Consider the following 13606-nt stretch of genomic DNA (forward strand, 5'->3'; position numbering starts at 1 on the left):
GATATCTTTGAATTGACATAAAATAGTACAATATGTATAAAAACAATTGCATATAAATATTACGATTGAGGAAAGAAAAACCATGAAAATCTTCGTTATCACTTGGTGGCACTATGAGGAATTAATTTCTTTGTTATTTTATTTTGAAACTATTCTAAAATAAATATATATTCAAAAAGAAAATAAATTTTATTTAAAAAATTAACAACTGTGTAAGGACATTTGATAAAGACATTTTCAGTGCAGAATCCTAATGGGGAAGTTGTGATATACTGGGGCAGAATTAAAATTCGGATGTCATTTTTTGCATTACATCTGAAATAAAAGGTCCAAAAATTTGTGTAACTATTTATGTAACAGCAAATCTGAGTTTTGTTTGGTTATTTGGTTTTCTTAGTAGTTTCATTGGTGGCTTAATAATTTATAAATACACAGAGGGTGGTCCTGAGATGTAGTTAAATGTCTAAAATTTCTATAAAGCACACTAATCTACAACTGCACAGAAACATGTGTAGCTATGATAGGTAAATTATATGAACAGAATAAAAGAGAGACCTAATTTTAAATCCATTCTAAATTATAAACATTCTCTTCTTTAAGCAAATACAATATAAAATTAAATAAAGTTATAGGAGAAATATTAATAGGGGAGTAATTTTTCCTCAAATTATATTCAAATTAATTTATATTTTATATTTTTAATATCACACACTTTCTTCATCATTTTCAAATAAGATTTAATTTAGATGAATTCAATTTGTATCTCATATTTTAATTTCAAAATATGTCCCTTGTCTACAGTGAGGCACATCCCACTCTGAATTACATGTTAAATTCTGTGGTGTCAATAGGAATGCAGCAAATAAGGCATCTTGTAGCAGGGAAGGGAGAAAGAAAGGCTCTGAGACTCAGTGAAAGCAGCAAGATCATGAATAAATCTATGTGATGTCAAATACTTGGAATAAAGATGAGCATCTCAGACACATGAGCATACGTATCATATCTCTAAAATTTTGGCCATAGGAATATGAATATCAGGATGGTGGAATGTGTTTACATTTCATTCAGATTTTAGCTTAAAGACTGCTTTGAGAACAGATCCAGACGTAGCATCACAATGCATGAGATTAACTCATGTTTAAAATAATTATTTATGTCATATATGTAAATACAATTTCACATGTCATCCTTAATTGTTACTTCTGCTCTATGGGTTAACTATGCGAATTAATCATAGTCATTAAATCCAAAACTACTAGAAACATTAGATACTAAATACTAAACATTACTAGAAACAAAAGGAGCACTATAGGGAAAAAATCGCAGAAAGAGTCATGGTCTTCAGAAGAGGAACACAGTCAAATTTCAACCCAGCAGACATGGACCAGGCAAATATAAACCACATTCTGTTCTTGTCTTCCAATGACCTGCCATTCAAACTTAAACAGAAGTCTGAAGGCAAGAGAACCCATTGATAGCAACATCTCAAAATTCAGAGAAGGACAAAGATATCAAGGACTAGCACAACTATGTAGATTATGTTCCTACTTTATTTATTTAGTCATAGATTATGCTTGAGTATGTGAGATAACGTGACGTAATATAATCTACGTTATATTACGTTATATTAGGTCACATTATCTCACATACTCAAGCTCGTGTTCGATGTGAGTTACTTATAGGAATGTCTACACCAAGACCACATGTATGCTACTGTGATAGACAAAACAGAAGGCAGTTGAGAATGTTTGAACACTTGCAACATACTAAGCTTTATGGTAAGCATATTACATCTGTACATTATGTCACTAAACGTGGTGTTTTTATTCAGAGGACACATAACATGATGAGAAGCAGAATGTGTCCTACAAGAATGAAAAATAGAGGCAAAAATCTCCTTGTCAACTTCATTAGGAAGGACAAATGAGCTGGGCCTTGAAGCCAGTTTAAACAAACACAGAAAATGAGATATGTGGATGTGGTCATTATATACAAAAGGCATTTCATGTGGAAAGTCACAGAGGTAGGATATCTTAGAGGAGCAGATAAAGAAAGATTTTGGACCTAAGAAGACATTGAAAGGAATCTTTGGAAATAAGGTTAGAATGGTATACTGAGTTCAGGCCATTGAGTGTCATGGATGCCAGTCAGAACATTTTGGCATTTGTTTTGTGGATACGTAAAGATTTTTTATCAGAGGTGTTATATGAGCAGAGCCAAACTGAAAGTGTTTTACTCTGGAAGCAGATGAAGATATGTTACCCCTTTAGGAATTTAGAACTGGAAATTCTCAGAGCTCACTTCAAGATCCTCTTCAGTCTTTCCTCTGTTCTCTTTATTGCCAAGTTGTCTCATCCAGTCTGAGACTTTGCTCATCAGACATATGGTAGTGATGTTTCTCACAGTTTCATGTCTTCTAAGCTGAAGACCTACATGGCCAACTGTCTAGTCAACAGCTGCTCTGATTTTTCAAACTCATTTCAGTTCAATATGCCCAAGTAAGTGCCTACATACATACACAATATATGGTCCCATTTGAAATAGGCTTCTTTTCTATTCATCATCTAGATCCACCACCAATCCAAGATTATAATTCAGAAACCCAGGAGTCCTTCTAGTTACTTCCTCCTGTCTCTCCAGCTATTTCCAACTCATCACTAAGTGTGCTTAAAGTGATGGATGTCCTGGTAGTCCCCACTCTTTTCTGTCTCTGTGACCCTCAACACCTTCCTTTGACAATCTTAATGGTTTTTTAACCCATCATTTCAGGGGTTCATTGCCCTTCATGTAGCCTCACATCTTCCAGTGCCACAGAAAATAGAAAAGACAACAATTAATGGAAGTAGCATATACAAAGGAAAGTTCTTTTTGTCTTTACAAAATAATGAAATTTGTTTTAAACTAAATATCTGTCTTATTGAGAAATCCGAATATGTATGTCTTGATGTTTCACCTACTGAGGCAGAAGTTGTACAGTCTCGATAGAGTTCATAGAGGATTCTAACTTATCTCCTACAGACAGACAAATAATAGACCACAGGAAATAAATTTTCTTCTTTCTTTTCTGCAGTGTCAAAAGCCACTTTATGTATTGTAAGGAAATGTTCTTAAAAATCTCACTGGCTGTGATTAATATCTATAAATTTGGTTTTTCAGAAAGCCTATCTTTACATAGCATGACGATAGAGCTATGCTAAATCTCTTCCCTGGAAAAATATTTTCTGTAGTTTCAAAAATCACATTTACCACAAGTCTTACTTGGAGTTGTTCAGCTGGACCTATTTTTGGTCCTGAAAGAAAGTAAATTCTATGATCAATTGAGTGGGTGTTTCATCCTATGGAAATAGCTAGTCTTTCTCATACACTAGAATGGTCTCATTTTACCTGTAATTAACAGTGTTTTCATAATACAAGTAAAATTGAAAGAGGTTCAAATCCTCTTATAGTGTTGATATGCAGAGGTATGTTATTCAAACTATTTTTCTGTGAATGAGAAATAAAATGAATTCATGGTGATCAGTGTTTAGAATGGGAAAATTAGTTAACATCTGAAAAAGAGATCCACATCTTACATGAAATACCCTGGTTTATTGTAAAATTAAATGTCTGTCTTGTTGAATTGAGCTCTCTGAAAGATACCTCAGGAGTCTTTTGAATTTCCAGAACTGAAACTCATAAACATTCATTAATATAATACTTTGGGAAATATTTTCCCTTTTCCAAAACATTGCAGTTTCTGTAGAAAAAATATTTTTCTGTATCAGGAAGATAAATCCTAATAGTGGAAGCAATTAAAAAGATAAAAGCAGCAATAGTTTTAAATGTTATCTTTAGATACCTATTGGTGGCAAAGTGGTTGAAAAACTCTGTAAGGGATTTGTAGCATTTTCCGTTTCTTCAGGATAAAGATGATCAGGCTGACAATTGATTTTCAACCTGCTGAAAATGCTAAGAAGCAACTGTGTTTTTCTTTTTTCTTTCTTGTCCAAACTCAATCTAGAACCGTACATACCTATACATTAAAAAAGGTGACCTAAGACTTAAACACATCTGTAACAAGAGACAGAGCCCATGCTTTAAAATCACTGTTTAAAGCTTTAAAAATACTTGTAGAGTTTAGGAATGAGATCCATTCAACCATGGCAAAGAGAGGATTTGGTTATTTGTGGTATAACATTAGTCTTTTATGAGTCTTCCTCATGCACAGAAAATTCTGAGTCAGCCACGCTGAGACTGAGCGTGGCTCTACAGTCTGGTTCAGTGATTCCATGATTGGGTTCACATAATGGAGGATAGTCTGCAAAATAGAACTTTTGTGAGATTAAGAGACTCACTGAAGAGCAAATGCTGTACAAGCAATAGAGCTGGTACTAGAATTGTTGCTTTGAAACACAGTCCTCAAATCTTCCTATTCCCTGCTACCAGACCCAACTCAGTCTTTCATTCAGCAAATAGTGATTAGTATTAATATGTGGTGCTCTTCCAAATGCATGAGATATGGAACTAAATAAAGCACATAAAACTCCTGCCCTCCTGACACTTGCATTCTGAAGAGGAGACACCAATATGCAAAATAGGTCATACAAAGTCTGTTAGACAGTGGTATGTGCTATGGAGAAAAATATAATTGGGAAGGGGAATAGAGGGTTTGGGGCAGTGAAGTTTTAAACAGAGTATTCACAGAAGAGCTTATGGAGAAAACGGAATTTAAATAAAGACTTGAAGGGGGTGATGGAGCGAACCATGGGGACAACTATGAAAAATAATTTAAGCAGAGTGAAAAAGAAATGCAGAAGCACTGAGGTGAGAATGTGCCTAATGAATAAGATGAATAGCATGGAGCCAGGAATATCTAGGGGATCTAGCCAGAGAAGTGAAGGGAAGACAACTCTCATAGAATCTTATAAAGGGACATTAGCTGTACTCAGTGTGAGACGAGATGCTATAGGAACACTCTGAACAGAGAATAGCATGTTCTGACTTTGTTTTAATGCCATCACTCTACACCCTGGGTATGGTTGAGAATAGACTCAAGAGGGACCAGGGCAGAAAGAGGATATCTAGTTCAGAAGTAATCACAAGAAGAGAGGAAGTGGCAAGGGAAAAATAGACTCTAGATACACAAAGAATGGATAAACAGTATTTTCAAGGTTTTTAACTGAATAACTGGAAGGAAGGAGTTGCTGTGAATTGAGATGAAGAACCTGTAGGAAGAACAGATTTCAGGTGGCAGAATAGAGAGATCCAGATTCAAATGTATTAAATTTGAAATACCCGGTAAATCTCAAGTGGAGCTGCAAATGAGGATTTGGATACACACGTTTGGCATTAACTGGAGAGATTAGGCTGGAAATATAATTTGTAAATTGCACTGGGTTGAACAGCATTCCCCCAAAATTTATGTCCTAATTGTAAACTCAGTACGGGACTTTATGTAGAAATAAGGTAACTGCAGATGTAAAAAGCTCATACAAGATGAGGTCGTATTTGAGTAGTGTGGACTCTTAATCCACATCACTTCTGTCTTCAAAGGAGAGAAGATGACACAGACATACAGGGAGAATGTTGTGTGATGATGGAAGTGGAGAATGAGTGATGTGTCTACAAGCCGAATAACCCCAACTGTCGGGGACACCAGAAGTTACAGAAAGATATGAAACAGAATTTCCCCTACAGCCTTTAAATAAAGCATGGCCCTGCCGACACCTAGATTTCCAACTTCTAACTTCCAAAGCTTTGAACTACCCAATGATGTTTTAAACTACCCAATGATGTTTTAAACTACCCAATGATGGTACTTTTATTACAGTTGTTCTGGAAGCTACTACAGAAATCATCAGCATACAGAGATTAGTCAAAAGGCCAGATGGACTTGCTCAAGTAAGTAGATGCAGTTAGAAAAAGATGAAGACCACTGGGTGCAGTGGCTTACGCCTGTAATCCCAACACTTTGGGAGGCCAAGGCAGGTGAATAACCTGAGGTCAGGAGTTCAGGACCATCCTGGCCAAGATGGAGAAACCCTGTCTCTACTAAAAATACAAAAAAGTAGCTGGGCATGATAGCGGGCGCCTGTAATCCCAGCCACTTGGGAGACTGAGGCAAGAGAATCACTTGAACCTGGGAGACGGAGGTTGCAGTGAGCCGAGATCATGCCATTGCACTTCAGCCTGGGTGACAGAGCGAGATTCCATCTCTAAATAAATAAATAAATAAGTAAATAAGGAAAGAAAAAGATGAAGACCAGTGTCTGAACTCTGGGAAACACCAGCTTTTAAAGGTCAGGAAGGTGAGTAGAAACCAGGATAAGGAACTAACAGGTAGCAACTAGTGAATTTGGAGAAAAACAGAGAGAGAAACGGATCCTGAAACATAAATAAAGGAAGTATATCAAGACAAAAGGAATGTATCAAATGCTGCAAATAAAGCACGATGAAAATTGAGACTTGACTATGGTTTTAGTGAAATGGCAGTCACTGGTAACCTTGCTATTGAATTAAGTTATCCAATTTAAAATCACCTTGACATGATTAATTTTTAAAATCTCCAAAGATAATTATTTACACAGTCCAAAATAATTTCCAGTAGATAGCTTACAGAGCTTATGAGTAAAGCAGGATGTGGTGACATTTTCTTTAAAAGAAAACCTAATTCAGATAAAGATAAAAAATCTACAACTGACTATAGTGCTAATGAAAAAACATAGAGAGTTAAGAAAATACCTTGAAAGACCTTTACAATTTCATAAGCTTGTATTTTAGAGGGCACTTGTCCGTATTATGACTGTCCCACTTCTCTTTGTTATGAAATAGAGGAGAAAAAAAACAAAAGGCAAAAAGACAAAGCAACAAATACAAAGGAAGGAGAGAATGTGAGACTCAGATGGGACCACTCTCTTTGTTGTCCCCATATGGGAATTGTTGATGGTAGAATGCAGAACACCAGTGAGACGTCTTTGTCAACAGCATTGATGTTCCCCACCATAATTCCCTGCGTTGAAACCAATCTGCAATTCTCCTGACATCGGTTTTCAATTTATTACCCCAAGTGGGTTGGTCTCTGAGGAAGGTCAGCCTATATATGCAGCAGCTGAAATAACTAGTTGGAGCTAGTTAATGAAACTGAGAATGTCGTGGGCTGGTTAATATTCATATATTTGAAGGCAGCATATCTGTTTAACCTGAGGGCTATATTTCATTAGATTTATGTATTGTAATGCAATGTCTGAAAGCTGAATACAACTGGTATTGTTTTGTTAAATACTTGCAGTTTTCATTTATATCTCAGATACAAATCTGATCATCTTTGGCATATATAATCCTGTTATCAGCTACTAGGAATTTTCTTGTTGTGGTCACAAAGTCCTAACATAATAACATAAGTACTTCATTTGGATGTTAGAATAAAACTTTCTCCCCCCAGAAGCTAATGTCTAGCTCCCCAGGAGCTAAAGTTTAAGGAAGTTGTAACATCAAAAATAATGATCACAACAGGTTCCCAAGACATATATTCCTGTCAGTGGCATGCAGGATAGTAAAAGCAACACAAGCATCCAGGAAAGAAAAATTCAGTTTGCAAGGGTAGGAACATATATTACAGATAAAGGTAAACAAGGAATTATATCCTTGTTATCTTGTTAGACAGGAGGTACTGAATATCTTATAAGCAAGAAAAGTGGATCTCAAATTTGGATTGTACTAGAATCTAGTGAGTATCCTTTTCAATTACTAATGCTGAAACTCCAAACCTCCAGGTCTACCGAATTAGAATGTAAGGCAGTAGATCTCAACTATATGTACTGAAGTACAGGGGATAAGATACTCCAGGAAATATTGAGTGGGTGGAACTCACTTAAGTTCCAGGGAAAATTCTAGCAACATTCTCTACTCTTGTCTACTATATTTAATTGACATATTATGTCTGTTGGTAACCTTATCATCTTTCTTATAGAAATTTGAAAAGATGACAGAGTCCTTCATGTCAATTCTGCTACTTTTTGAGGCAGAGAAAAATACAGAGGGGTTAAAAAAAGGTTCAAGAAAGTCTTTCTACAAGATGCTGCACACATGCACAAGATTCTATTATAAGATACACTTATGAAACACAGAATATGTAAATCGCCCAAATGCCTTGATTGACCCACATTACACATTAATCCATTACAGATCATGTAGACTGCTACAATTTTAAAATCAGTCTGTCAGTTCACCTCTGTTTAGTGTTTTCAATCTTTGTTTACCCATGGAAACCTCGTTTTTTTTTTCTGCATAATAGTTTAACGCAGTTTGGAAAGTGCTGCCTTTGGTGAAATTTCTGTTTTATTATCTTGTGTTAATATTTGACATTTGTTTTGTGAGTCAACCACATATTTTATTTTAATGGAACTTGATCTGCCTTAGTTTTTAGAGCCAAATTGTCCAAATTGTCTAGTTGAATATTCTAAACCAGGAACCTCCAAATGTATAAATTGAGCTGCGGGTAAGACCTTAAGTAATGGTGGTATCTGCAGGTCATTGAAGAAACTCTTGTCTATCCCCATACACTCATAATCTTTTTCAAATCCCTGTATCAAACAACACAAACACACTTTCTCTCTTTCTTTTATAAGTTTATCTATCTATCTATCTATCTATCTATCTATCTATCTATCTATCCATCCTATCATCTCCCTAGAGAGAGAATTTGCTTACACAATTTAGACTGTTGGCCTTCATTTGTTAAATCAATCTTGTCATTAGAGCTAAGAATTTAATATGTTCTTCTTGATATCATTCAATTACCTGTTCATTAGCAATTTCTGGAAAAAAGAAAAAAGACAAATATTGTAAATAATGGATAAGCTATAAAAATCTATCCTAATTATGTTACATAGCACAATCATTTTTGCATTTTATCTTTATTTAAAGTAGCAACAGTACAATGAAATATTACAAATGACTGCTTCCCTATGAGAAAACAGGGAACAAGGTAATGAAACCGTATTCAAAACCTTCAAAACAAAACAAAATAAGCTATGAGGCTACATATTGAAACCCCCTTGTAATTAAAATGAGCTGGCCTGATCCCCAGAGACACCAAGCATACCAAACTCAAATAATAAGACATCCTCAGAATGTCTGTAGATCTAAAGAATGCTCTGCTTTTGTTTCTTTGAATGTCTAAATAGGAAGTCTTACCCAAACACAGAGTAAAAGATAACTTAAAAGCCAGAGAGTGGTCCCTGATAACTAGATATAAGGCTAAGAAACAGTGGACACTTGATAGGAAGTTAGAAAATATTTAAAAAACAAAAACTGTGCCCAGTGTGTGTGTGGTGGAAAGGGAAGGTAGGGGAGGAAATGAAACAGCTTTGGTGTGCCTTCCATCATGGGGAAAATAATTCATGCTCTTAGAGGTAGTGTAACAAAAAGGCTAGGAGAAGGCATGGAGTATTTTCCTGTGTAACAGGGTATCTTCAGCCTTTTCTAGTCTCATGGAAGCAAGAGAAGTCAATCTATCAGCACTCAGTAATTCTATTCCAGCATACGTTGATAATAGACTGATTGCAATATCACACCTTTCTGTTAATGGGGAGATGAATCTTGAGTCTTCCAGAGGCATCTCAAACACAAAATAAGGGCTATGCAGAGGAAAGCAAAGTGTTCAGTCGAAGAGACCCTGAACTACACACACCAACACACACACACACACACACACACACACACACGTATCAGACTGTTTTGATCAAATAGTTTTGAGAACTCTTAATAGTATTTAAGTAAAATGGATTAAATTGTTATCCATAGTCCCATATTGCCTGTATATCTCAAGTTCCTCTCTTTCTTTTTTCTTGCTTTCCTTCTCCTAGGAGGTTTTTAAAGCCAAATTATTTTACATTTAGATTATTTCAATGACAACTAAGTCATGAGATACAACAGAATGAATCATAAACAAAATTCTCCTGTAATAAATGTTTTGTGACTTTAGTTCAGCTGATTATAAACGAAGCTACTCTGATTATTGTAGATTATATAGTCTTCAGTCTCCAATACATTCCTTTGCACCAAAAGGAAGGTTATTTGTCTCAATTTGGGGAAGTACACAGGTAGAGTAGACAGATGATAAAACCTGTCAGTGTGGAATATCTCCATAATATACAAGAAGTAAAATTGCCCCAATTTCCCTTCTCTACACCAGAGGTAGGTCTTCAGATTCATTGCCTCAGTGGCTTAGTTTGGGCTGTAATAAAAACTTACCATAGACTGGGTGCCTTATAAATAACAGAAATTTCCTTCTCACAGTTCTGGAGACTGGAAGTCTAACATTAGAGTGTCAGTATGGTTGGGTTCTGGTGAAGGCCCTCTTCTGGTTTGTAGGCTGCTGGCTTCTCTTTTTGTCTTCACGTGACACAGAGAGAGAGAGAGAGAGAGAAAGAGAGAGAGACAGAGAGAGAACGAGCAAGAGTGAGTGTGCATAGTAGCTCTCTGGCCTGTTGTATGGGTACTAATCTCATTCGTAAGGGCTACAACTTCACAACCTAGTTACCCTCCAAAGGTGCCTCCTCTGTATACCATCTCATTGGAAGTTAGGATTTCAACTTACGAAATCCTTTTGGGGCGACATAGACACGCAGTCCGTAATACCCTAATATACTAGGAAAATCTGGGAACATCATAACCATGCTTACACTGATAAAGTGGTTGTATTTGTTTTGGAGTCTTCAGAATTTCTGTTCAATAACTTCTGTGCTTTTATCATTTGATTTAAATCATTTTTTCCACTTTATTTTGTTTCTACCTCATGAGGTTCTGGACACACCTGTGGATATTGCCCTGGAATCATAGGTAACAATGATAATAAAAGTCAGAACCTCTGGTTTCAGGTCTCATATCAGCCATTTCTACCTTAGTGGAAATTAAAACTGTAGATTTATTTCCATGAGTTAACATGAATTCTTATCATTGGAGAAAATATTTGATGAAAAAATTTTGTCCCAGAAAAAGAGATCTCACCCCTCAAAGAGTAGGTGGGAGTGATAATTTTAATAATGCAGAGACATAAGAAAATTGTGTGGCTTTGTGAATTAGAAACAAGAATATATTACAATTTCATCTTAGTTCTCTCTTGGGTATAATCTGTAAGAAAGCGCTGTAAACCCCGTGTCTCCTAGCAGCCGGGTTTTAATTTTAGTTTTTCTTTCTCTTTTTTCCTTTTGTTAATGAACTCTTTGGAAAGAAAACAATGGGAAAGGAAAAGATAAAAAGAAACTGCAGCTCCATCAATTTTCTCATTGTGTCTCACTAGCTAAGAGACCAATGTTAGTACCTTTGTAATTTTTGTAGTATTGACTTTAGACTATTTTCAATTTGTGAAAATAAATGACTTCCTCCATTTCTTTTTGTTTCTTTGGAATAAGGAAATCCTATAGACTTCAGGATGGTAATGGGTTAAGAATATTTAAGATAAATCCTACTGATAACTGTAATAATATTAGAGATCGTAATCTGTCAATTTTTGCTTTATGTACTTTTATGTTTTTAGTAATATACATGTTAAAATATGATATATTCACAGGGAATCATTCACTTTAACTTTAGATAGTTTTTCTCATTGCCCCTAATAATATTTTTAACTTAAAGTATATTTTATCTGATATTATGTAGGTAACCAGCTTTTTCCCATCTTTCACTTTCAGTCCTCCTGATAAATTGTAATCTAGGTTTGTATCTTTGTAAACAGCATATAGTTAGATATATTGATTTTTAATTTTCTGATCTGAAATTAATTGTATTTTAATAAACACCTATTGACATTTACTTTATTTTCTAATACATTTTGGTTTGTTAAAACCAACTTATACTGTGTCCTCATTTCAACTATTTCGTTGCTTCATTTTCTCTTGTCTTTTACTGAATTTACCATACATTTATGATTTTATTTTTACATCCTAGAGTTACATAGTTTTCCATTCTATTTCTCTTATTTTAAAGGCCACACTTATGTTTTTAGAACATATACTTTACTTTAAAAAATTGAAAGTTATATACACTTATTCCTCCTTATCAAAATAAAGCTCTGTGATTGGCTAACCAAAATACATTTCAGATGATACTGCTTCCTTACTGTCTTTGACTATCAAACGTGTTAATCCCAAATGTATGCTTTCTAAGCAACTACTAAATTCAGCCACCATTAGGTAGGTTTTCGGCTTCTTTCAGCTGAAATTATTTCTAAAAAGTTTACAACTTCTCTTTCATATTACGTGTCATGTCAAGCATTGAAATTTCTTTTTATTTCTAGTTCAATATTCATTATTATTACTATTATATAGTATATGTTAATTTAGATTCCCCATTAGCTCTAGTAATTTAGTCATTCAATATTGCTTATAGCATTCCATTACCTCTGTTGAGGGTTACTGTTCTTCTTGAAGTCCATTCATAGTTTTTTCAATCTTTCAATACAAAGTTTGTGAGTAGTAAATCCTCACCATTTCTTTTTTTCCCCTCATAAAATGACATTATTAGGGTTTTCACATCTGGCAGGGAGAGTAGGCTCTAACAAATTAGTTATCCTTCATATAATAACTATATGCTATATATAAGACACAAACAAATAAATAACTCAAGTGCAAATTTCTAATACCTCTACAGTACAAATCTAAATAAAAAGGGAAAAATTGGAGGGGAGTTGAACCTTAGAAGAAACTAGCATGAGTAAGAATGTGGAAGTCATCATAATCAAAATGGACACATAGAGCCAGGGACGTCCACAAGGGGAGAGTTCTCATGTACAAATACCTGATAACACAAACAAGCACAAAAGAATCTGCAAAAACCATTACCTTACACAAAGGTCATCACAAACTTATACAAAAAAAATACTTCTGCAAGGGCATCTTCTCAATAATAGGCTGTATAATTTCAGACTGGCACCACCTCTTATATTGATCTTCATAGCTAAGAACAATTAACTCAAAACAATGGTATATATTTCATTTTTTTTCTTTAAAAAATGTTTTTTTTCTTTACCTCCCTGAATATTCACATAATTCATCATGGATTATTGCAAAGATTATTCCCAAATAAATCTTATTTTCTTTTAGAGAGTCTCCCTATTTGTTATTTAGGTTGACAAGATACATACCCTAGAGCAAGAACTAAAAAGCAATATTGTAAACGTAAGTGTGTGTGTGTGTGTGTGTGTGTGTAGTTAAACCCAAATTTTAAACACAACAAAAGCAGACCTCAAATAATGTACAAGAAAATAGGAAAAATAAAAGAGGTTAAAAAGAGAGGAGATAAACAAAAATAAATTATAAAATGGTAGACTTAAAATTGTTTCTGTTAATCATTGCATAGTTACTACTAAATGTTAATATACTAAACATTTCTATTAAGAGGCAGAGATTATCAGACAGGACATAATTGTAAGACCCAACTCTATACTGCTTACAAGAGAAACACTTTAAAGACAGACAGTAGAAAGTAAATGGGTAGAAACCATATGCATGTAGACAGAAAGCAAAAAAGGATGAAGTTGCTCTACTACAATCAGATATAATAGACTCCAAGGCAAAGCATTATATCAAACACAAAGAGAAACATTTCACATTAAAAAACGAGTGAT

Source organism: Papio anubis, chromosome 19 (genome assembly GCF_008728515.1).
Source record: "Papio anubis isolate 15944 chromosome 19, Panubis1.0, whole genome shotgun sequence".
Classification (NCBI taxonomy): Eukaryota; Metazoa; Chordata; class Mammalia; order Primates; family Cercopithecidae; genus Papio; species Papio anubis.